Source organism: Adiantum capillus-veneris, chromosome 6, assembly GCF_014529385.1.
Source record: "Adiantum capillus-veneris isolate H3 chromosome 6, ASM1452938v2, whole genome shotgun sequence".
NCBI lineage: Eukaryota > Viridiplantae > Streptophyta > Polypodiopsida > Polypodiales > Pteridaceae > Adiantum > Adiantum capillus-veneris.
In genome coordinates this window covers 45,204,892-45,228,214 of record NC_140936.1, presented here as the reverse complement: position 1 = coordinate 45,228,214, position 23,323 = coordinate 45,204,892, and the positions used below count along the sequence as shown (strand labels likewise).

General features: G+C 41.1%; 1 protein-coding gene across 4 annotated transcripts in view; it reads right to left on the bottom strand.

Annotated features, from left to right (window-relative positions):
• LOC147455442 (uncharacterized) overlaps positions 1–23,323 on the bottom strand; it is a 139,577-nt gene that overhangs the window by 50,338 nt on the left and 65,916 nt on the right. Inside the window, exon 3 of one of the 4 annotated variants that reach the window (XR_015188357.1) lies at positions 14,221–14,665. The exons of the other annotated variants lie outside the window; for them this stretch is intronic. The gene's annotated coding sequence lies outside the window, so the exon portion shown is untranslated. Of the gene's footprint in view, positions 1–14,220; positions 14,666–23,323 lie in introns of those variants that run through there. 4 annotated transcript variants of the gene reach the window in all.

Here is a 23,323-nt window from a genome sequence, read left to right as displayed (position 1 = left end):
CAAAGGCAGTGGTTGATTTTCATGTGATGCCAGCAGGGTTGGGAGCATATCCTATTATACTGGGCAGACCATGGTTACGTGCAGTGGGAGCTGTTCAAGATTGGCGACATGGTACGATTAGCCTCTATGGAAAGACAGGTACCAAGAAGCTTTATAATATGGACACAAGGAAACGATTAGAGGAGCTTTATGAAGATGAGGATGAGTCTAGTGATGAAGACTCTTCCACGGTGACAGATGAGGATAGTGATAGCACTACCAGCAGTGATGAGGATGTTGATGTTGCATTTCTTTTGATGGATAAAGAAATCCAGGAGTGTGGTTTAGTCGCATTTGCGAATGAAGTTGAAGATGAAAGTGAAGGACCTTATGAAGTGATTGAAGGGCTGATGCAAACCAAGGTTGAGTTGTCAAAAAAGCAGGAATTAATGACGCAAATGATCAGTGGAGACCTCTCAGCTATGGAGAAGGAGATATATTTGTACATGCAGGTCTATGCCAAAGTAATTGATGATTTTCTTGATGGGAGGTTGATAAATGGCATCTCTACAGGTTTTCCTTGGGAACCAGGTGAAAGTTTGATTAAGCTTTTGATGCAAGGAATGCCAAGTGTTTTTGTGTGGGATCCAGGTGGAATGAGCATCTACTAGTGTTACTGCTGCTGAGCATGAATGCTCTAGCAGGCTAGGGGGTGGGCAAATTATGTCAGGAGTTTTTTGGAGCAAGGGATTGCGCATATGTACATACACATGCATGGTGCATCAAATAAAGGATTGCCCATTTTCCTTAGCCAGGTGGTTACGTGGGGCCCACATGTGTACAGGTAGGACACCATGTACATAGTGCATCGATTTTCATCGTTATTAGTACCATTGTGTTTTTCTACAATAAGGAGGAGTTGGTAGCGCGTAAAACTTCTCGAGGAAGCTATCCGCGGGCCGACGACGTGAGGTCAGCAGGTGCGTCAGATGGCATCTAGTGGCGTCAGGAGGGCGAACGAGGTCAATATTTGCACGCAGATGAGGACGGACACAACGTGGGTGTTTTCTTGTGAGAGTTGCGCGGAAATGTCATCATTAGGACCATTTTTTGGGGCCACTTCACGTGGTGGCGAGATGCATTATTGGAAAAAAACTGAGTGCCAGATGTGCGAATGATGCAAAAAGGTGACAACTATGCACTGCGAGGTCAGTTTTTGGCCTGTTCGGGGTCCGTTTGAGGTCATCTAAAAGGCCAAGGGTGCCCAACTAATAAAGCTAAGTGTGGGAACTGAAAAAACTGAGAGAAGACCAGAAAAAACGTGGAGAAGAGAGGAGGAACAGCCGCAGGTGTGTTTTTTTGGGTTTTTGGAGCCTGTTTTGGCCGTAAACTGCTCATCCGATGTCGGATTTGAGCACTTTGACATTGTAGACTGGGGTTTTGGGCCGTTCCGGACGCGATGGCGCTGTCCATTTTGCCAAATTCCTCACTCTTTTTCTGCTGTTTTTCTGTGTAATCTTCTCCGGTGAGTGAAGCTTCTTCTCCAATTTGTGATTGTATCTGGTATCTTTTACCCATATTGTGTGAGCTATTTGCCCCATTGGTGTTGGCCCAAGCTCAATTGTATCTAAACATCAGAAATTCTCCTCTTTTGAGCTGAGTTTTTTGGGTGTGTGTGTGTGTGTCTCTGTGTGGAGTGGACAAGTGGATAGTTTCTCTCCTCTCACTCCAGAGGTGTGTTCCCTGTCTCGGCCAGGTGTGTTGTCTAAGCCGAGTGGTGCCCCATAGTGTGTGTGTGTATCTTCCCAAGAGTGTGTGTCGGGTCGTTATAGAGGCGCTGTGTGTGTTTTCATCCCGCTCACATTCTTTTGGCGCCCCCACGGAGGATCTTCTTCGAGTACCTTCTGCTTCGAGCTTCGAGCTTCGCGATTACAGGTTGCAGGTTGCAGATTACAGATTACAGGTTACAGGTTACAGGGACAGGTACAGGTACAGGTGATTCACACAGGTACAGGTAGCTGGAGTACAGTGATGTCACTTGCAGTTGTTGTGGGAATGCATCACTTGGCGCCTATTTGAGCGCATTGTCTGTTGGATTGTACGTTACTTGTGGAAACTGCCATTGTACGCCTTTGTGGAGCCATATATGGTTTTATTTGGCAGTCCCAGCCATTTCTGAGACTTGGTCTGGAAGATAGTCATTTCTGAGACTTGACTATACGCGATTTGCATTAGCTTTCGTGTGAGGGTCGATAGCGTGAGGTTTTTATTGAGCTGGGGGATTCTCAAATGTGGAGATCCTTTCGGTGATACAGGTAGCTGGAGCACCCTTTTCGTGACCTCGCCATAGGCTATGTACTAGTGAGTCCTACTTGATGCTCGGGTTCTATTGTTGACAGTTTATGCATACATAGACAGTCTATATTTTGGGTTCCTACTGCTCTACTTCTGGGGAAACTCTGTCGAAATTTTCCCAAGTTATGATGGCTGGTTTTTTGGTATTTTGAGCCATTTATGCTGTTATGCTGCTGAAATTTTGGCAAAATCAGAGGTTGAGTCAGGTGTGCCTTCTTGGGAGCTTCATGGTTGGCTTTAATGGATGATCAAAATGGCCCTCAGTTCACTCCTTTTCATTTAACGCAAAGAATTCAGATTAATGTTCATGTGTCCAGGAAGATCTTTTTCCAGCAGCGCATAGTCTTTATGTTTGGGCCAAGAAGATTGAGAGAGATCCTGGAATGTCCTTTGCCTGTTGTCATTCCGATGATCAACTATGAAAACTCATTTGATGTGCATGTGTTTGTCCTTATCTAAAGTTGAGCTCCATTGAAGTTTTTGGGGATTGGGAAGTGAAAAGTTTTGGGTTCTTGCACGTGTGTTCGAAGGGGTTCTCAAAGCATCATAATTTGGGTAGCCATGGCTTTCTCTTATCCCGAGTTTCATGGAAGAAGTGATGAAGATGTGGAAGAATTTTTGGAAAAGATGGAGGTTGCCTGCATTAGCAACCAGATTCATGACCCTACGCAAATGTTACGCCTTCTCCAAATTTGTTTGAAGAGTGATGCACGAGCTTGGTCCAAAGCATTTGAAGAGGAGTTGCGTATGGCTGATCCACCTATAAGATTGAGTTGGGACAATCTAAGGCATGGATTGGAAGTGGAGTTTGTGAAGATAGAAGACCCTGACAAAGTGTGGCAAGAAGTACAGGCTTTGGTGCAAAAGGAAGGTGAGCCAGTAGATGCGTACATACGTAAGTTTTCATTGGCATGGGAGCGAATGTGCAAGGCTTTAGCACCACAGGTACCCCCGCCTGACATGATGAAGAAGGACAGGTTCTTGGCTGGTCTTTGGGAGAATATACGTTGGAGAGTGGAGCTAAAGAAGCCTAGGACATATGAAGATGCACTAGAGGTAGCAAGGAACAAAGAGTGGAAGCTGAGGAAAATGAGCCAGTTAGGGGTGGAGTCTTTGCCAATGAGGTCTGAATTTCAGCCTATAGAGTCTTTACAAGGGCGCATGTCAGGGGTTCATCATGAACCAGTGGTTCCTGTTACTACTCAGGTTATGCCAGCAGTGGTCACTACAGCAGTGCAAGATGATGGCCTAAGGCAAGACATGAGGCAAGTGGTTGATCTGATGAAGAATCTCAGCCTAAACATGCTAGGTCAAGTGGGAAATAATCGAGGTCGGGGGAGGTTTGCAAATCAGCAAGGAGGTGAAGAAAGGCCTAGGAATGGTGTTGGACAAAGTAATAGTAGGTTTTGGAGGCAGACGCCCACATGTTATAATTGTGGAGAGTTGGGTCACATCAGCCCGCAATGTGATAAGCCACCAAGGATGGGGGGAGACATGTATCCATTGCCAAGACAGGTGCTAACTAGGTCAAATGATTATGGCATCGAAATTAAGGGAGACGAAGGAACCAGTGGACTGACCCAGGAGGAAAAGGGAAAGACAAAAGTGCTATGTAGTCACCTTGGAGAAGGCATCAAAGCTAGAGGATACATTAGTGATGCCTATTGGGAAGAGGACCACAGAGGATAAGGAAGGAAGAAGTGCCCCAGGTCCTAGTAAGAAGAAAGGAAAGAGCCATGAAGGCGAGGATGTCAAGGCCAAGAGGAAAAGGAGAGCTCGTCGAAAGTTTCATGTTTCAGATTTTCCACTAGGGGATGGGCAATTAAGCTATGACTTGAAGGAGGATCTGACGAGCAGGAAGGCAGATGTTACTTTTGGGCAGCTTATAGAGATGGTGCCTAAGCTAAAGCGACAGTGGAAGAGGATGGTTAACCCAATGGAGAAAGAGCCAGAGAGAGGTTCAGTGAAGGTGTTGGCAATGGACGAGCTACCAGACATTTGTCCAATAGTAGATGTGTGGCATAAAAGGAAAAATTTGGGACAAGGTTATGTGGATGGCGGAGCCCAAATATGCGTCATAACACACTCATGCGTTGAGAAGATGGGTCTCACAGTGGCTGGGGTGTCAGGTTTTCGGATCAGATTGGCAAACCATCAAAAAGTAAAATGCTTGGGTGTTGTAAAGAGCTTAGAAGTGGAGGCATATGATGCAAAGGCAGTGGTTGATTTTCATGTGATGCCAGCAGGGTTGGGAGCATATCCTATTATACTGGGCAGACCATGGTTACGTGCAGTGGGAGCTGTTCAAGATTGGCGACATGGTACGATTAGCCTCTATGGAAAGACAGGTACCAAGAAGCTTTATAATATGGACACAAGGAAACGATTAGAGGAGCTTTATGAAGATGAGGATGAGTCTAGTGATGAAGACTCTTCCACGGTGACAGATGAGGATAGTGATAGCACTACCAGCAGTGATGAGGATGTTGATGTTGCATTTCTTTTGATGGATAAAGAAATCCAGGAGTGTGGTTTAGTCGCATTTGCGAATGAAGTTGAAGATGAAAGTGAAGGACCTTATGAAGTGATTGAAGGGCTGATGCAAACCAAGGTTGAGTTGTCAAAAAAGCAGGAATTAATGACGCAAATGATCAGTGGAGACCTCTCAGCTATGGAGAAGGAGATATATTTGTACATGCAGGTCTATGCCAAAGTAATTGATGATTTTCTTGATGGGAGGTTGATAAATGGCATCTCTACAGGTTTTCCTTGGGAACCAGGTGAAAGTTTGATTAAGCTTTTGATGCAAGGAATGCCAAGTGTTTTTGTGTGGGATCCAGGTGGAATGAGCATCTACTAGTGTTACTGCTGCTGAGCATGAATGCTCTAGCAGGCTAGGGGGTGGGCAAATTATGTCAGGAGTTTTTTGGAGCAAGGGATTGCGCATATGTACATACACATGCATGGTGCATCAAATAAAGGATTGCCCATTTTCCTTAGCCAGGTGGTTACGTGGGGCCCACATGTGTACAGGTAGGACACCATGTACATAGTGCATCGATTTTCATCGTTACTAGTACCATTGTGTTTTTCTACAATAAGGAGGAGTTGGTAGCGCGTAAAACTTCTCGAGGAAGCTATCCGCGGGCCGACGACGTGAGGTCAGCAGGTGCGTCAGATGGCATCTAGTGGCGTCAGGAGGGCGAACGAGGTCAATATTTGCACGCAGATGAGGACGGACACAACGTGGGTGTTTTCTTGTGAGAGTTGCGCGGAAATGTCATCATTAGGACCATTTTTTGGGGCCACTTCACGTGGTGGCGAGATGCATTATTGGAAAAAAACTGAGTGCCAGATGTGCGAATGATGCAAAAAGGTGACAACTATGCACTGCGAGGTCAGTTTTTGGCCTGTTCGGGGTCCGTTTGAGGTCATCTAAAAGGCCAAGGGTGCCCAACTAATAAAGCTAAGTGTGGGAACTGAAAAAACTGAGAGAAGACCAGAAAAAACGTGGAGAAGAGAGGAGGAACAGCCGCAGGTGTGTTTTTTTGGGTTTTTGGAGCCTGTTTTGGCCGTAAACTGCTCATCCGATGTCGGATTTGAGCACTTTGACATTGTAGACTGGGGTTTTGGGCCGTTCCGGACGCGATGGCGCTGTCCATTTTGCCAAATTCCTCACTCTTTTTCTGCTGTTTTTCTGTGTAATCTTCTCCGGTGAGTGAAGCTTCTTCTCCAATTTGTGATTGTATCTGGTATCTTTTACCCATATTGTGTGAGCTATTTGCCCCATTGGTGTTGGCCCAAGCTCAATTGTATCTAAACATCAGAAATTCTCCTCTTTTGAGCTGAGTTTTTTGGGTGTGTGTGTGTGTGTCTCTGTGTGGAGTGGACAAGTGGATAGTTTCTCTCCTCTCACTCCAGAGGTGTGTTCCCTGTCTCGGCCAGGTGTGTTGTCTAAGCCGAGTGGTGCCCCATAGTGTGTGTGTGTATCTTCCCAAGAGTGTGTGTCGGGTCGTTATAGAGGCGCTGTGTGTGTTTTCATCCCGCTCACATCGTGTGCTACATTGAAGTAAACGCATTCTGCCAAAGTCAGCATAATGGTAGAAAGTGCCAATTCATCCATTTTGCTCCATTCATCTTCGTCCATATCTTCTGGTTTTATCCCCTTGAGCTTTATAGGTTTTATCTGCTTCTTTTGTACCAACACATGCCAAATCTGCTGCTTCCACAATGGAAAATTGGTTCCATCCAGCTTCTTGATATTGTAAAGAGCAGTGTCCTGTGATCCAGCCATAGCTACATTTCATAGTAGTTTACTTTCCTGGGAAAAATTCGGCAGAGTTTCCCCTGTAAACTGACCTCTGAACCAATATCAACCTGTCAAATGAACCAAGAAAGCTTCAGATTCTGCATAAATTTCGGCAGAGTCTCCTTTGTAAAATGGCTTTGGTGTACTCAAAAAACAGACCAAAAAACATCTCAAAAAACACTGTCTCTCTGACACTGTAAGCTGCAGGTAAACCTGTCCTGCACCTGTACTGTCTCTGACTGTCCTGTCACTGTCCCGTAAGCATAGACTGCGACAATACCTCAACGGCAGTAAATCAAAGATGCAATCCCAACTGTCTAACTCACAGTCAATACATCCTAGCTGCCTATCTAAGGGTGCTTGAGGGATCGCTCCAAGACCTGTATCACCGAAAGGATCTCAACATTCGAGAATTCCCCAGCTCAATAAAACGTCACTCGACCCTCAACAAAGGCTGCAGTAAATCTGACAATACATAGACTTCCCACAAAGTTATACATCCACAAATTTCCCACTGTATGCTGTAACCGCTGCGGCGGTTGTTTGCTGCGTGACTCACAGCCAGCAAACCCTCAACAAACATACATCATCTCTGACAATTACATCCCATGTGGAAGTACCTGCAATGTCAGGATGAAATCTGGAATATCAAGCAGCAAACACAAGCTACCTGATGAACTAGTGGATGTCGCCTACAGTCTGTGTGTAGATGCGCCCGTGTCGTATGTGACACGCCTCCAAGAACTGTGAGCCATCCTTCGATGTGTAGACAACCACAAATCAGCACTCTGCGAGTGTCGATATCCTTAGCACCTGCAGTCGTAGGCCAAAAACCCCAAATTTGCAGAGTCGGATCTGCACCCGCCGAGACCATGTAGTCAAAAATGGCCTGTGCAGAACTTTGTCGAAGCCGAACGGTGACCGAGATGACCTCAGAATGAAATTCTGAGGACACCAAGCCCTACAGGCTTACCCACAAGATTTGAGGCCGTGTCTTTGCCTGTCGAATTTCACTCCAATCTGATTTGGTGACTCTAGCCTCCTGCAGTGCTGCCCCGAGCCTCGATCTGAGCTCTGATACCAGTTGAAGGAGTACGAGCGGAAGTGTGATGCAAGAGAGAGTGCGAGAAGAAGAGCACGACGATATGGTGAACTCGCTCTACTGTAATGTGTAGAGCATAGTGAGTTCTTATTAGGTTTTTACAAAAGAATATGTGTACATACCTGGCGGCCCGCCCACTTACTTGGGCGACCACATTGGGCTTTATACCCCAACAGATCTCCCGCTTTGCGAGTGGCCAACTTTTCAAGCCCACCGCATACATCCTCAATAGTAAAAAAAGACGGCATACATGGGAGTGAACCATAGAATGGCATTTTTTCAGTATTTGGTTGCTCATATAATTGCCTACAATGTGTGTACATATCCACTATACTCAAGTTACCAAAATTCTCAACCTGCTTGCCTCTCAAGTTTCTCCAAAATCTTCCACATGCATGTGCCTTTTCTTGGACTTGAAATTCTTGTTGCTTTACTTCCCATCTTCTTCTCTTCTTTTGAATCAATGCCTTGTATGTATGCAAATGACTTTGATAGTTGTCTTTGTCCATAGTTGCATCAAGCTTTATCAAGGACTTTCGAGCATCTTGACATTCTTTATCAAACCACCTTTTGCGTGATCTATCTTTGTTGATACCATGGAGATGCTTTATGGCAAAGCATTCTTCCGCACAAGAACAAATAGATTTCTTGAAAGCTTCCCATTTAGTTTCCAATGGTGCATCACATTGAAGCTTTGTCATCCATAAATTTTGCTCAACCATTTCAATGTACATTGGTGCCTGTTTGAAATCCATACATAGTGATAACTTCTCTTTCCTTTGGTTAAGATTATCATGCTTAGTTGCTTCTCCACATGAAAGGTCAATACATAAGGTGCGATGGTCAGATTCCGGGGTCCATTGACCAAACATAAAACTCTTTATGCGATACATGATGGCTTCAGAGAGTAGCATATAGTCAATCACACTATCCCCATTATGTCTCCTACATGTAAATCCATTGGTTCCACTCCACAAAGATACACCATTGGCAATGAGCATACATGTGCTATTACACATGTGTAAAAGTAACTTTCCATAGTGATCCGGCGCTTTCTCATCCATTGAAGTACGATCATACAAGTGAACTTCCTCCAACTCCCTTGAAATGTATGGCATATCAAATTGTTGAGTATCATGTTGCAATGTTTTTGTGCGAACATTCATATCCCCAAATACAATAACATCACCTTCACCTTTGAAATAAGCAATGTCCTCTTCCAAATCAGAAAATGGTTGATCTCTATCCATGCAAGCATACAAGGGAGAATCATGATGAGGAATGTAGCAACCGGCTACAAAAATGGGTGCTCTTTTTGGTGTCATAATTTTCAGCCATACATAACGTTTGTACTTGTCATCTTTCACAATTGATACAAAATCTTTCAATCCTTTCTTAACCATACATGCCAACCCTCCTTGTCCTCTTCGTTGCTTGAGATTCTTTGACCACATCAATGAATGTACATTGTAATCCTCCAAGCCGTTAATCCTTTGTGTATCATGCTCCCAAGTTTCACATACAAAACATTTTGTATCCCTCAAATAGATCCAACTATTATCAAGGATAATCTTTCGCTTGGTCTCATCCGGCGTGGTGCATACAATTGGCCGTTCTCCCGAGCGAGGAGCTCCTTGCTTCTCCACTCTATGTGCTCCATAGACCATAACTCCGGACATGCCAAAGTGGGTTTGGAAGAAATCTTCAATAACAATGGCAAGAGAAGGAGGTGTCTCTAACTTCTCTTCGGGAATTCCACGAATAACAATGTTCTTGGAACGTCGCTTCCGTTCCTTCAACTCCTCCACATCCACATTCTCAACATTCTTTGTTTGAACCATAGCTTGCATGAGTGAGGAATTAGAAACCACATTGCTACCACATACATCAGCCCAAGACTTGTTTGTGCATACATTTTTCATGTCGCATACATCCCGGCTAATAGTGTCAAATTTCTCCTCTTTCAATACATGGTCATGCTCTACTTTGCTCATCCGCTCCTTCAAAGCATTTAAGTCCACAAGAGAGCATTTACATTCCTTGACTTCCTCTTCAAGTTGCATCAAACGTGTTGTTTGCATCTCAAGTGTCCTCTTGAGATTCTTTGCCTTGTTTGTTTACGGTCTCTTGCAATGATACCAAGTACGCCATGATCATGGTTTCCGATGTCGTTGGTTGGGTGGTTGTGTTGCTATCTCCACACTTAGGAGATTTTGGATCATTTTCCACAATGGTTGTGGACCTTGTTGAAGAAGAAGAACCCTTGCGAGTGCCGGAAGACATTGTATGTAAAATAGGAGATGAGAATCAATTTTGTTGAACCTGTTCACTTCGAAAATGCTGCTACAAAAATGCCTTCCATAACTCTGAAAATTTCTGTCTTTACATCAATGCGTAGAGGACTTCGTGCTCTTCGATTGAGGCTATAGATCACCCAAATCGGAGTTCGGATAAAGAAGTTATGATCAAAAGAGTGGACTGCTGTCTATTAGGTCAAAAAACGGCTGCGTTTTTTTAGAGAGAGAGAGAGAGAGAGAGAGAGAGAGAGAGAGAGAGAGAGAGAGAGAGAGAGAGAGAGAGAGAGAGAGAGAGAAGAGGAAGAGGAACAAATTCACTCACATAGATGCGATGTCGTGTAGCTCCGCTTCCATGACAAGAAGATGAGCAAAGGGATGCCAATCAGGTTTGTTTGAATCCTACATGATTATTCAAAAGTAATAAGGGCTTGCTAAACAGCCAATTTTAAGCTAAAAGTCTGCGAGATGCGGCTAAAAGGGCCAAAACATGCCTTACTGATGCTAAAAAGGACTATGATTGAAGTGAGCATAGATGGGATATTATGATCTAAAATTGCAGTGCTTGAAGTGCTCTACCGGCTTGTCTTTACGGCTCGTCGATTGGAGCTATGGAGAAAACGTGATGGCAGTTTGAAGTTTAAGTCGATTGCACATCCGTACCGGATTGTACAACTGCAGCTAAGGGGACATAGATGAAATGAATACATGGCTTGAAGTGCTCACTTTATGGAGCGCGTCGGTCTTTTTAGATCAGTGATCCGAGTTTCGATCACCAAGATATTGGCCGTTAAAGATTCACCGGCTGCCGGTCGGCTCGGTTGGTGTCTCACCAAGGAGTTTTTGTCGTTCGTCTAGATTTTGGAATGCATGGTATGTAATTGATTTGAGGAGTCTCGTGTTCGGAATGTTGTCTCTTCTTGGAATGCAATGATTGTGGGGAAATGCCAACATGGTTGTGGCGTGCTGGAGAAAAAAGAGGTGCCAGGCCGGCATTTATGCCAAATGTGGTCCCCTTACAATGGCTATGGCCGCCCAATGGAGAAAAATGATCTGCTTGGCATTGCTTTAGTTGGTATGTATGCCAAATTTGGTGCCTACTACATTGCCTTGGCCGGCATGTACGCCAATGCCCGCCCAATGTGGCCGTTCAGTTGATATGTATGATAAATGTGGTGCTCAAGTGTGGTGCCCAAGGGCCCATAAGCTATGGCCGCCCATTAAGACTGGCTGCCCACCTTGTAAACTAAAGGGTTTGTGTGTGGAGGGAGAAAAAGGAAATGCAAGCCATGGTGTTCAACAGCGTGTAGGAAAGCAGGGGGGGAAGAAACGAGCTCGCACCAGCTTGTATGAGCCTCGGATGAGCTTGTCAAAGAAGAGAAAATTACCTAGCTTGCCAGCGCGATCCAGTTCAGTCCTAGTTTCAGAGAGTTTTGTGCGCGCCATTTCCGCGGACTACCACGACATCAAGGCCGTGCCCATTAGCGATATCGCTAATGGGTTGGCCGTAATTAGAAAGAGCAATTACTCATGCAAAAGGAAAGGCTTCCAAAGCCAGCTTGTATAAAAAGGATAAGGAGGTTTCTCATTTCTCTTCTCTTGGGGGACGGATACAAGCCAAAACCCTTAGCCATTGAAAGCCTAAGGATGCTAAGCCAACTCTATAATCCTAAGCTTCCTAAGCCGTTAATTCAAGCCTTCCTTCACCTATCTTAGTCCTAAGCTAAGCTTCCTAAGCCGATGCTAAACCAACATGCTAAGACAATTCTAATGACCCTCTTAAGCCATTGCCACTCTCTTCTTCGCACCTCCCACAACCAAAAGCCTCGTGCCTTCCTAGCTCACCTTTCAAACACAAATCCCCCGACATTCTTGGTGAACTCGACGTGAAACGAGCCGGTTTGGGAGGTAAAGATGGAGATTCCAGAAGAGTTGATGCAGTTTATTGAAGATTACAATTTCAATAGATTTGATAAAAATCTAGCAGCTCTAGATCTGCCAAAAAGGGAGGGACACAAAGAGAGAGAGAGAGAGAGAGAGAGAGAGAGAGAGAGAGAGAGAGAGAGAGGAAGAGGAACAAACTCACTCACATAATTGAATTAAACCTCTAAATAACCTACCAGAACATGAAAATGACCTTGCTTTTCACTTTAGAACCTCACAACACTACCAAACAAGTATTCCAAGACAAAATATAACAGGTATTGAAAACTATTTTTCTTATTTTTAAAAGAGACCCAAAAAATTTGGAGATCTTACATCCTCCCACGCTTGAAAAATTCTAGGTGTCCTCACCTTAATATGAATTCTAGGTAATTTGATCTCATTACATCATCACATTCCCAAGTAGCATCTTCCTCAGGATACGTTCACCATTTAAAAAGGTGTTCAATAATGGTTTGATTACGAAGAGGTTTAGTTTTACTTTGAAGAATCGCTTCAGGGTATACTTCAAAAGTTCCATCTGTGGAAGTAGGTAATAGAAAATCATCAAGATTGTGATTTGGTTCAAGTACATACCTCTTGAGTAATATGACATGAAAAACATCATGTACCATTATGTGTGGTGATAACAAGAGTTTGTAAGCTTGATCATTGATTCTCTTTGTGATCACAAAAGGTCCACAATATTTGGCACAGAGATTCTTATTTTATCCATTGATAAAGAGATATGTTGGGTTTCATTCTAAAATATATATATCTCCTTCTTCAAAGAGTTGAGTAGATTATTTAGGGTCAACGTAACTCTTCTATCTATATTTAGCAGTCTTTATATCTTGGCATATAAGATCCGTCTTTGGACACTTGAACTCGTATTAGGGGTCTGTCCATTTTAATGAAGTAAGAAACTTCTCTCCATAAAACATTTGAAATGGAGACATTCCAAATGAGCGTTGGAATGGAATTATATGCAAAATTGAGCAAATACAAATATATGGTCCATTTACTCTGTTCATGTATACATTAAGCTCTCAACATATCCTCAATGATTTGGTTGGTCCTTTCTGTTTTTCCATCTACTTTAGGGTGATAAGCAATACTAAAGGCCAATTGGGTTCCTGTAGCTGAGAATAAGGCTTTCCAAAACTTTGTAGTGAACTTTGCATCACGATCTGAAATTATACGACGAGGTAAACCATGATACATGAAGACACCTTTCATGAAAACTTAAGCTATGACCTTAGCCATAAATGTTGTATTGATTGGAACAAATGGGTCATTTTTGTAAGCATATCAACAATCACAATAATAGAGTCATATCCCAGAGATGTAGGAAGTCATGTAATGAAGTCCATGGATATGCATTCCCATTTCATCTATGGTGCATGAATGGATTGAAGCTTACAAGGGTATTGAACTTGTTCAACTTTTATACGTTGACATGTTAAACATCTTGCAACATAGCTCAATTTCACATCACACTTTAATCTTGGCCAAAAAAACTCTTTCTTACGGTAGTGTAAGTTTTAATATATCCTGGATGTCCCACAATTGGTATAACGTGAGCTTCTTGTAGTATTTGAAGTTTGATCCCACTGTTGATTTGGGTTACAAATACAATTGTTGAAATAAAGGCCATTGTGTTCAACTTGGAAGCCATTGATTTTCCTTTTTGCTTCTTTGTGCGATTATTCAAGTTTATTAAACACAAAATCTTTGTATAATATGGATAAGGTCCTTTTTGCTTCACAAATAAGATCAATTAAAGAGGTAGTAGAGGTTATAATAGCCGCTACAGTACTCTTTCTACTTAAAGCATCGGCCACGAGGTTTTCCTTTTCATGTTTATATTCAATTCCAAAATCATATTCACATAATAACTTTATCCATCTCCATAGTCGCATATTAAAAACAACTTAGTGTAAATCCATTTGAGGCTTTTATGATTTGAATATAATTCAAATCTCCTTCCAAGACGATAATGCCACCATACTTTAAGAGCATGAACAATGGCCAACAACTCCAAATTATGCATAGGGTAATTCAACTCATGAGTATGTAACTTACGAGATTCATAAGCTATTGGCCTTCCTTCTTGAGATAGGATGACACCGATTTCTTGTCCACTTGCATCAGTGTTGGGAGAAGAGGGAGAGATCGACTGCTTAAGCTATTCAACACATGCTTCCAAACATCACCATCAACCTGTCCACCTCTTTTTCCAATTTCCAAGCGCATGCGCGCGAACACACACACACACACACACACACACACACACAACAGACATGCTTGTAAGAGAGTGTAAGAGATGTGTAAGAGATGGAGACTAGACTAGGGAGTACACAGCAAATAGAGCATAGCATAAGAGAATAGAGAGGAGAATCTGCAAGAGAAAGGCCTAAATCTAACCCCAAACTCCACGGCACCTCTCTAGTGGAGTTGGTATTTAACATATTATTTTTGAGTTTAAGGTGCCAAAAATTGAGGCCCCTCTTTTTACAACCACTTCACTTTTGTAAATGAGTGAAGCTCATTAGTTCTTGCATGACCCATAAGGGGAGTGCCCACTACAAATATTTATAGAGCCATAGTGGCTTATTGAAATGAGATTCTAAAATACTGTGCAAATATAAAATGGCTAAGAGTACTTGCCGGCACCTCTTCATCAACTCCCCGCATTCCACTCTACAAAATCATCATCAACTCAATTAGAAAATAAGTAGACAGCACATAATTAACCATTACGCCAGCTATCCCAATTGCAGCTAACCACTACGACAAGAGGGTGCCTAGTCTCGTAAAAATCGGTGAGTGCAATAAATATCTTTGAGAAGTCTGAAAGTTGTAATATTGGAGCATTCACCAAAGCTTCTTTGAGTTTCTCAAAATTAGTTCCTCAAAATTAGCTTGAGCACGTTCATTCCAAGTAAACACTTTAGTCTTCTTAAGGGTATTAGTCAATGGAGATGCAGTCTTAGCAAAAAGTACGATACCATCTTAGTAAGCCAAGAAACCCACGTACTTCTTTGACAGTTGTAGGTGTAGGCCAGGCCACGACAGTCTCAATCTTACTTAGATCAGTTGAAACACCATTGTTGGATACAATAAATCCCAAGTAGTCACTTTGTTAGTGAAGAAGGTGCATTTACTACGCTTAGCATAAAGATGATTCTGATATAGAAGTGCAAGTACTCGTTGCACATGTTGTTCATGTTCTTCTCTGTTCTTTGAGTAAATAAGAATATCATGAAATAAGACAAGAACAAAATCATCAAGATGTTCTCTAAATACATCGGTCATGATACAATTAAAAGTTGCAGGAGCATTTGTAAGTCCAAAAGGCATGACTATAACTTCATAATGTCCAAAGCGATTACCGAATCTTATCTTTTGTATATCCTTCTCCTTGATTTTGATTTGAGAATACCCTGGCTTAAGATCAATTTTTGTGAAGATAGAAGCTCCATGCAATCAATCAAGTCACTCATTAATCCTTGGTATTGTATACTTACTCTTGATTGTTAATTAATTCAATCCATGATAATCAATACAAATACGTATAGTACCATCCTTCTTTTGCTTAAAGATAACAGGAGTACTTCATGGAGAAAACTGGGTTGAATGAAGCCTTGTTCAAGAAGTTGAGTAAGTTGCTCTTTGAGTTTTGTGGATTCAAGCACCAACATCTTGTATGGTCTATGAGTAATTGGTTGAGCTCTTGGGATAAGATCTATTGCATGATCAACTTCACGCTTTGGTGGTAACTATGAAAGTTCTTTGGAAAATACATCAAGTACATACACTCGCATACAAAAAAGAAACCATCGGGAGGGTAGCTACTTAGAAAACGATGTAGAGAGAGAAAGAGATGATGGCTATGGAGTTAAGAGATTTTTATTGTGATTTAAAAATGATTACAGGCTATGTAAACAATTCTTTCTTTGCCGCAAGAGAGCAATGATGAGAGCTATGTAGTGGTTTTCACCACAAAGTCGTCAGAAGTGTGCACATCATGAAAAGAGAGAGAAAATAGTAAGCAAGTAAACAGAGAGTGTTCTTCTTCTTCTTCATTCTATGAATAAGAGAGAATATCTTACGGAGATGGTGATGGAGAGCGTGCAACACTCGATATAATAGATATGTATTGCGATATGGTAGTAGATGCAACTGCCGGCACTAAAAGGTGAGCACTACATGCCAATTTATAGGCACTATGCCAAGTTAGAGTGTTGTCCAAGCCAGCAGGTAGCCCCATCTCTTCTGTTAGGAATAGCTGCAAGCTTTGAGGAACTCTTCTAAAAACATGGCTTTGCTTTTGGTGGTCATAATATTGTAGAGCTAAAGTCAAGGGTTGTCATAAAAAATTCACACCAACATTAGGGTTGATTAATCTCAACAACTCTGTGCATGGATTTTTGTGCCCATGTACCTTTATCTGCATTCATGATGAGCATATGAACAAATGTATGGTTCTAAAAGTGCCATGGATGCGAACCTATAAAGATGTCCAAGATAAAGAAGATAAGGTTTTAGTGTTAATACTCAAGGTTGGATAGTTAAGAGTACCATTTTCTCACAGGTGTGATGAGTAGAAAGCTGCTCTCAATAATCCGATGCTACCAAACAACAAGAACAACGCAACTCTGATGCCCACTATTCGACACTGAGTCTATCCTCATAATATAGGCATGCAAGGAACCAAGAAATTTTGTTAGCTCATCAACAATCCTAAGAAGATTTGGGTGCCTAAACAACCCTTGAACACTAAGAAGAAGTCATCAATTACACCACCCTATTAACCGCACTAATAGACACCAAAGTCACAGCTAGCTCAATGGGCATAGAAAACTAAGCAGAAGCATGAAGCCAAGCCCGGACCAAAGACTGCTGGCAAACATAAAATTCAAGGGGAAGCCATAAGAAGCTATGTATAAATGAGTACCAAATATTCCACCATTGTTAGAAATGCCATCCACTACAGTGCAACCCATTTCTAGAACCACAACTGTGGAATGTGTATCAAGGATTCCTAGGAATGAGCACAACTACTTCAAGATCTACTCTTTGAGAGAGTTACCCGACACGATACTTCGCCATCAAAAACCCTTAAGTATACTTCTCAAGACCCACATCTTGCACATCATAGTGTCTCAACTTGCATTGCCTTCAATAGCATGGTAGAGCCAACCACGTCTATGCATAGACACGACTTCTTTTCCCATGCACAATACAAACTAGGCTCTCTACTACCCGGGGGACTCAAGCAAGGAGGAGGGAGGCATTCTAAATGCAGACCCAAATATGTGTGGCATATTAGAAAAGGGCAATGTTTTGAAGTGCTTAAATGTTAGCATATAGGTATTTTTAACTTAAAAATAAAATGTCCTTATGAGTAAGTAGAATGGAAAATATGAAATAGGATAATCCCTAGGTGTGTGCATATAGTGTAAATACCGCCAAGAAAGCCAAAATATTACAATTTTTACTCTTTTAATGCATTTGTTGGCCAAAAAAGTGATCAAAATGGAGCAATCCACAAAGGTATGGCCATGCACAAAAATTATGTGTATTTTTGTATGTTTGGGTTTGGAATGGAATTTTTCTAATTAATCTTGGATAATTTTGTTAATAAAAGCTAATAAAAGTCTAAATAATAAGCAAGAATGTCCAGCCCTCTAATCCAGTTTGAGGTGTTGCAAATCAAAGAGAGGCTACTCAAGGAGGTTGCCACCAATCCAACAATGGTACATCCTAAGTAGTCCAACATTTGGCTAAACTGGAACCCAAAGTCTCTCATTTTGAATACCAATGCCCTAGTGGACATCATGCAAAATCCGGCACAGTGCCCAGTCCCAGAGGTCCACAACTGGTAGAAACACTCCATCATCAAGAAAAAGCAACCAACTTGGCTCGATCACCCGCGATTCCCACCACCACCGAATGGAAAACCAACAGAAGATTATTTAGCAGAGAATCTCTCATCCACGATACAACTGTTCCATGGGATGTCAGACTTGGCATACATCATGCTAGTCAAAATCTCCAAGATACTTCTCACATATTTACAGACATTCCATCAAGTTGATAAGATAAATGCAGCATGGATGTCATTTCTTGAAGGAAATCAAGGCTTGTGAACCATCAGAGGAGTTTCTCTACGGTTTTTATGTGAGTTAATGTTCTTACACTTCTACTACATGTAGACCTTTGAGGAGGCGTTTTATATGGGATTTTTCACTTGCAAAAGCAAGATCTCATCCCAGTCATCACCAGCTTAAGAGCTAAATTTATTGTCTACTCAACCATTGAGATGTTAGCAACAAGCTAACACGGACACCACGGATACCATTTTTTGGAACTCTCATTGTAAAAACACTTATTATTTTGATAAATCGAGAATATTGTAACTCCTATTTTTTGAATAAACCTTGTAGTTGATGAGCCGGGGCTACAAGCTTCTAGATTGTATCAACCTGTCATTCCCTATCTTTAGTTAGAGCTCCTAGATAATTAGTTTTGACCACCAAAAACCTTGGCTAAGGTATAAAAGCCAATTTTTGTAACTTATTGTTAAGTTTTGGATAATGAAGTACACAGCATGAGCTAACGACGCTCACTTCTCTCCTTCTCGTGCTTCCTACTCCCTCCCCGGTTGTCACATTGCAGTTGCGTTTGTTGCATTGCAACCATAGGTAAGAGCTCTACGCATTGACGTAGACACATCATAGTATTTCGTAGATTTTGGCATCGCCGAATTTCATCATAAGTAGGAATTTACACTTCAAAAATAAAAAACTAAGCATTGGGGGGGTATTGGGGCAGCATTGCTAAGCATTTAGATGCATTCTGGGTCGAAAACGACTAGGTCAAAAATCCACTACTGTTAATAATCGCGATTTTGGCACTTGACCTAAAGTGGGGTTTAAGACCATAAGCATGTGTGCTTAGGTCTTATAAACATGTCCTAGAAATTTTGTTACATTTGGATATCATTTGATGCTGTAATGGATGTGATTTGTTTGCCGACGATTGGCTTTTGGTGATTTCAGCCACTTGAGTGTAGCTTGAGTTAGATGCGAATTTTCTGTTGTTTTCTGAGAGATTGACAACCTCTTGTAGCTTCTACACACTAGTCGAGCCATCTTTGTCCCATGGAATGACAATTTAATCGTGGTTCTCACTAAAACTGCAATAAGATAGGATAGTGAGGTAAGACACGCGTCCCACATTTGGCGCCACTGCCGGGGATCGAAGAGACCTAAACTAGGGAAAAAACACGAGCGTCTTGTGAAGTTATTCTTTAAATTCCTCTAGGATCTCCTACAGTCAAAAACTTTCTTTTAGAAACCACATAGCTTAAGATTGTTGTCTTTTGTTGTGTAGAGGTAGCTTGGAGGTAATTGTACTTGCTGAGTACCTTTAGGATTGTAGAACTAGATTAGGATTTTGAGAATGATTGATAGACAAGATAAGTATTAAGATCAAAGCTCAGAAAACTATAAAAAAACAAGAAAACGAGTGTTTGTGGCCACTTTCCACAACCCCATTGCATAAGAACCTAGGAGTAGGGTAAGTAGGATCCGAGGTGGATTTCATAACATTTGCTCTCTCTGAAAGAATCATTGTGAGTTGTTATTGGAAGTTACAAAATTTTAGGTCTACGGCTAGAATAGCAGAAAAAGACTCCAAACCACTCAATCCAACTGGACAGTAAGCTTAAAAGTTGTATGAACTAGTGGGTAAGCTCAAGGACACTTTGAGGTAAAAATTTCAAGAGTTGGCTAAAACTCAGATTATTTACTTTTTCTTGACATTATAGGCCAAATTAAGTTTTGACTTGATTCATAGGCTTAAAATAACTCATGAAAGGACTGTCCTTTGAAAAAGTGCAAAAATTGGTTCATTTAAGCTTGAAACTAATAATCACGATTATTAACTTTCAGCATATATTTGACCAAGGTTCATACCATTGACTCATTGCATGTGTACAAAAAACTTTTTTGTAAAGGCACAAAAGATTTGGATCACCAAACTGACAAAAACCTGGGTAAAAACTAAAGTTTGTACTGACTTTCTGAAACTTGAGTGTAAATTGGAAAAAACTTTGTCCAAAATTGATGAAATTTGATTCATAGGCTTATATTGATGTGATCAACATGCGTACATGCTCAGTTGACTAGAAAGATGCAAAAAGTTGCCAGTTATAAATAATCGTGATTATTTACATCTGTCCCATTTTTCAACTTTTTTGACCAAGTTAGCATACCATTGGTTTTACCATGTTGTAATAAGCCCACAAACCAAATTTGGTGAGATTTGGATCTTTGGATTGAAAATTGTGACCAAATTTGCAAAGTCAATCTACGAATAGAAAATTGATGACCATTTGACCAAAACTTGTTCAAACTTGATGAAACTTGGCTAGACACCTTAAGTTGAAGTGCTTAACATATATGTGTCAAGGCTGGGACAAAAATTTACAAAAATATAGATGGAGTAAATAATCGTGATTATTTACATCTGCTGCTGACAATTTTGTAAATTTGAGCATACCACAGGGTCAAGCATAGCAAGTAGACCCACAAATCAAGTTTGGTGAAATTTGGATCACAAAAGTAAGATTTATGCTAGATTTTTTAAATCAGAGTTTGCGGGGACACAAAATAGTTGATAAACTTGAACAGATTTTGTCCAAACTTGTTGAAACTTGTCAAAGGACCTTAACAGGTTGTATACTTGGAAAACCAAGCCAAAAAGTGTAAAAATTTGACAAAAGTAAATAATCACAATTATTTACTACTGCTACTTAGAGCCACCATTTTTTACTTTTGAACTTGTACAGTGCTAGACCAGCATAATACAAAGCCACCGAGCAATTTTGGGTTCAATCAGATCCAAATTGATACATGTTCACTCAGTTTTCAGGTTGCAGATTAATCCTTTGATTTTTGCCAAAGTCGAGTTTGAAACTTCTAACGGTTGACTCAATTAGCTCGATTTGCAGTGATACACATAGACCAATCACCATACTTAGCAAAAATTATAACGTCTTTGTGAAACAATAGCTAACTTTATCAAATTAATACAAGAATCAGGCTGCAGACAACAGGCTGCAGACAAGGAATCGGTAGCTTGACAAAAATTGCAATCCAGTCAAGTGGAAGAAATTGACAACAAGTCAATCCAAAGGTAAATACTCTATCCAGGGTTGCACAAGTATTTATGAACCTTAGATCTGGTCATGTTCTAGGAAATCAGGGCATATTTGGAGAAACCTCCTGTAGAGTATCCACTGAAGAAAGCGTGAATCAAGGCAATTCCTTGCACACTATCCGTGAAGAAGTCTTAGACACTTATTTTGATTCGACATCTGAAATGTCTTCCTATTCGACTCACTTGAAGACCGGAACGCCATTGCGCTATAAGCATATACTCTCATTTTATAAGACTAATCACCATGGAGCTGAGGTTTACCTGGATCCTAACGAAGAGTATGCTATTCACATTGATGACCATGGTATTGATTTCGAAGAAGAAATCAGGGCAAACAAAACAAGGAAAAATGTACATGGACAGAAACGGAACTCAGTATTTACAAATCGAAAACCGTGACGTGATAGACAAATGGGGGCTAGAAGTAAACACTATAATTCTAGATATGGCAGAAAAAGAAGGACCACCAACTTTAGAATTCAAGAGATACGATCAAGTTGATTTGAAGCCCTTGAAACGGCTTAGTATTGATAATCCTAGGATCGAAGCCTATTGTTGGGAGGATAGAAACGTAAAAGATCTTCTATGGACTTTGCATGCCAAATCAGGACAACTGACAGTCATGAAAGGAGATTGGTATAATTCACATCCACCACCAATGGAAAAACCTGTGACTTATGCCCCACCAGAGCTCACACCAATGTACTATGTAGCTAATCAAGGTGTTAGACCTCCTATGGTAAGACCCATGATTAAGCCAAGAACGAGGAACTGTCACAACCGTGGTGTAGATGATCATTGGAAAAATGAATGCCCAGAGCCTGACAAGAACCTCAAGCCAATTGAAGCTTATTGCATACAATGTTGCAAAAAGGGAGGACACTTCCTAGAAGATTGTCCTAAAAATCCTTTAAACAAGGGTAAATAGTAGTAAATGTAGTCCAAGTGATGCCTAGTAGCTCATCTGAGAGTGAACCGATTGTTCCAATCAAGGTAATCACTAAAGACCAGGCCAAGAAAAAGAAACACAACTCCTCTGATGATTCGGAGAATACAGAAATTTCCTCTCAAAGGATCAAAAGAAACAGAAGCAAAAGATATAAGATGAGAAAACAAAAACAATGGGCTGAAATTGAGGAGAAAGCAAAAAGCTATTCTAGAAAAAGGTGAAAGAAACTAGAAGCGAAATCAAAGAAACAACCGTGAAATTTGGAGGATCAATTTTGGTTGATAAAAATTTTGAGCCTATTAATGCAGCCTTGAAAGCCTACCAAGCAGGACTTAAAGTAGGCCAAAACATGGAAAACAAATAGAAAAACTATCCTTCTCTAGACATGGAAGCAGCTAAGCTTGAAGCTTATCAAAATTTGGTAAAAATCACGCAAGAAATGTTGGAAAAACAAAAACCCAAGCTCGAAAGTATGGCAAAACCTGAGGAGCTTGTGGTAAGAGACACTAAAGAAAAATCAAAAATGGTGGTAGAACCCCACATTGAACCAGAAGAGCCAGAACTTGTAGTATCGGACATCGAAGATACCTTAGACAGAATTTCATTCGTAGAGGAAGACTGGCCAGGACACTTATGGAAAAAGTTAAAGAGATCAATGATGGGAGACTAACTCTAAAGTCATCTTCTATAGAGGAAATTTGGTTAGACAACCTACCTCCGGATATGGACGTGGATGTACAATCCTTGTATGGGGATTGCGGATCTGAAGCTTCAGGAATGTCGAAACCATTGACCTTGAAAACATTACCCTCTTACTTGGGAGATAACGAAGATGAATCCATAGTGTGTAAAACCACTCAAGTAAAAAGAGTGGAACAAACCCTAGAAGTAAACAAGATTCATTCAATCATGTCTACACCCATCCAATGCACTCTTACTTTGGGAGAACTATTGAAAATTAGACCATATTTATGGAATGACCTACAAAAAACCCTAGAGAAGGTGGGGATAATGGGGCTCATTGTAAAAAAATATGGAAATATTGAAACACGAAATGGATAACAAAGAGATTCTATTTGTTCCAATGAACAAAGTCGGAGAATACTACAAAGGGGAAGAAGGAAATACCACCCTTCTAGTGAAATATAATGACATTGAAACCATGACAATACTGGATAGTG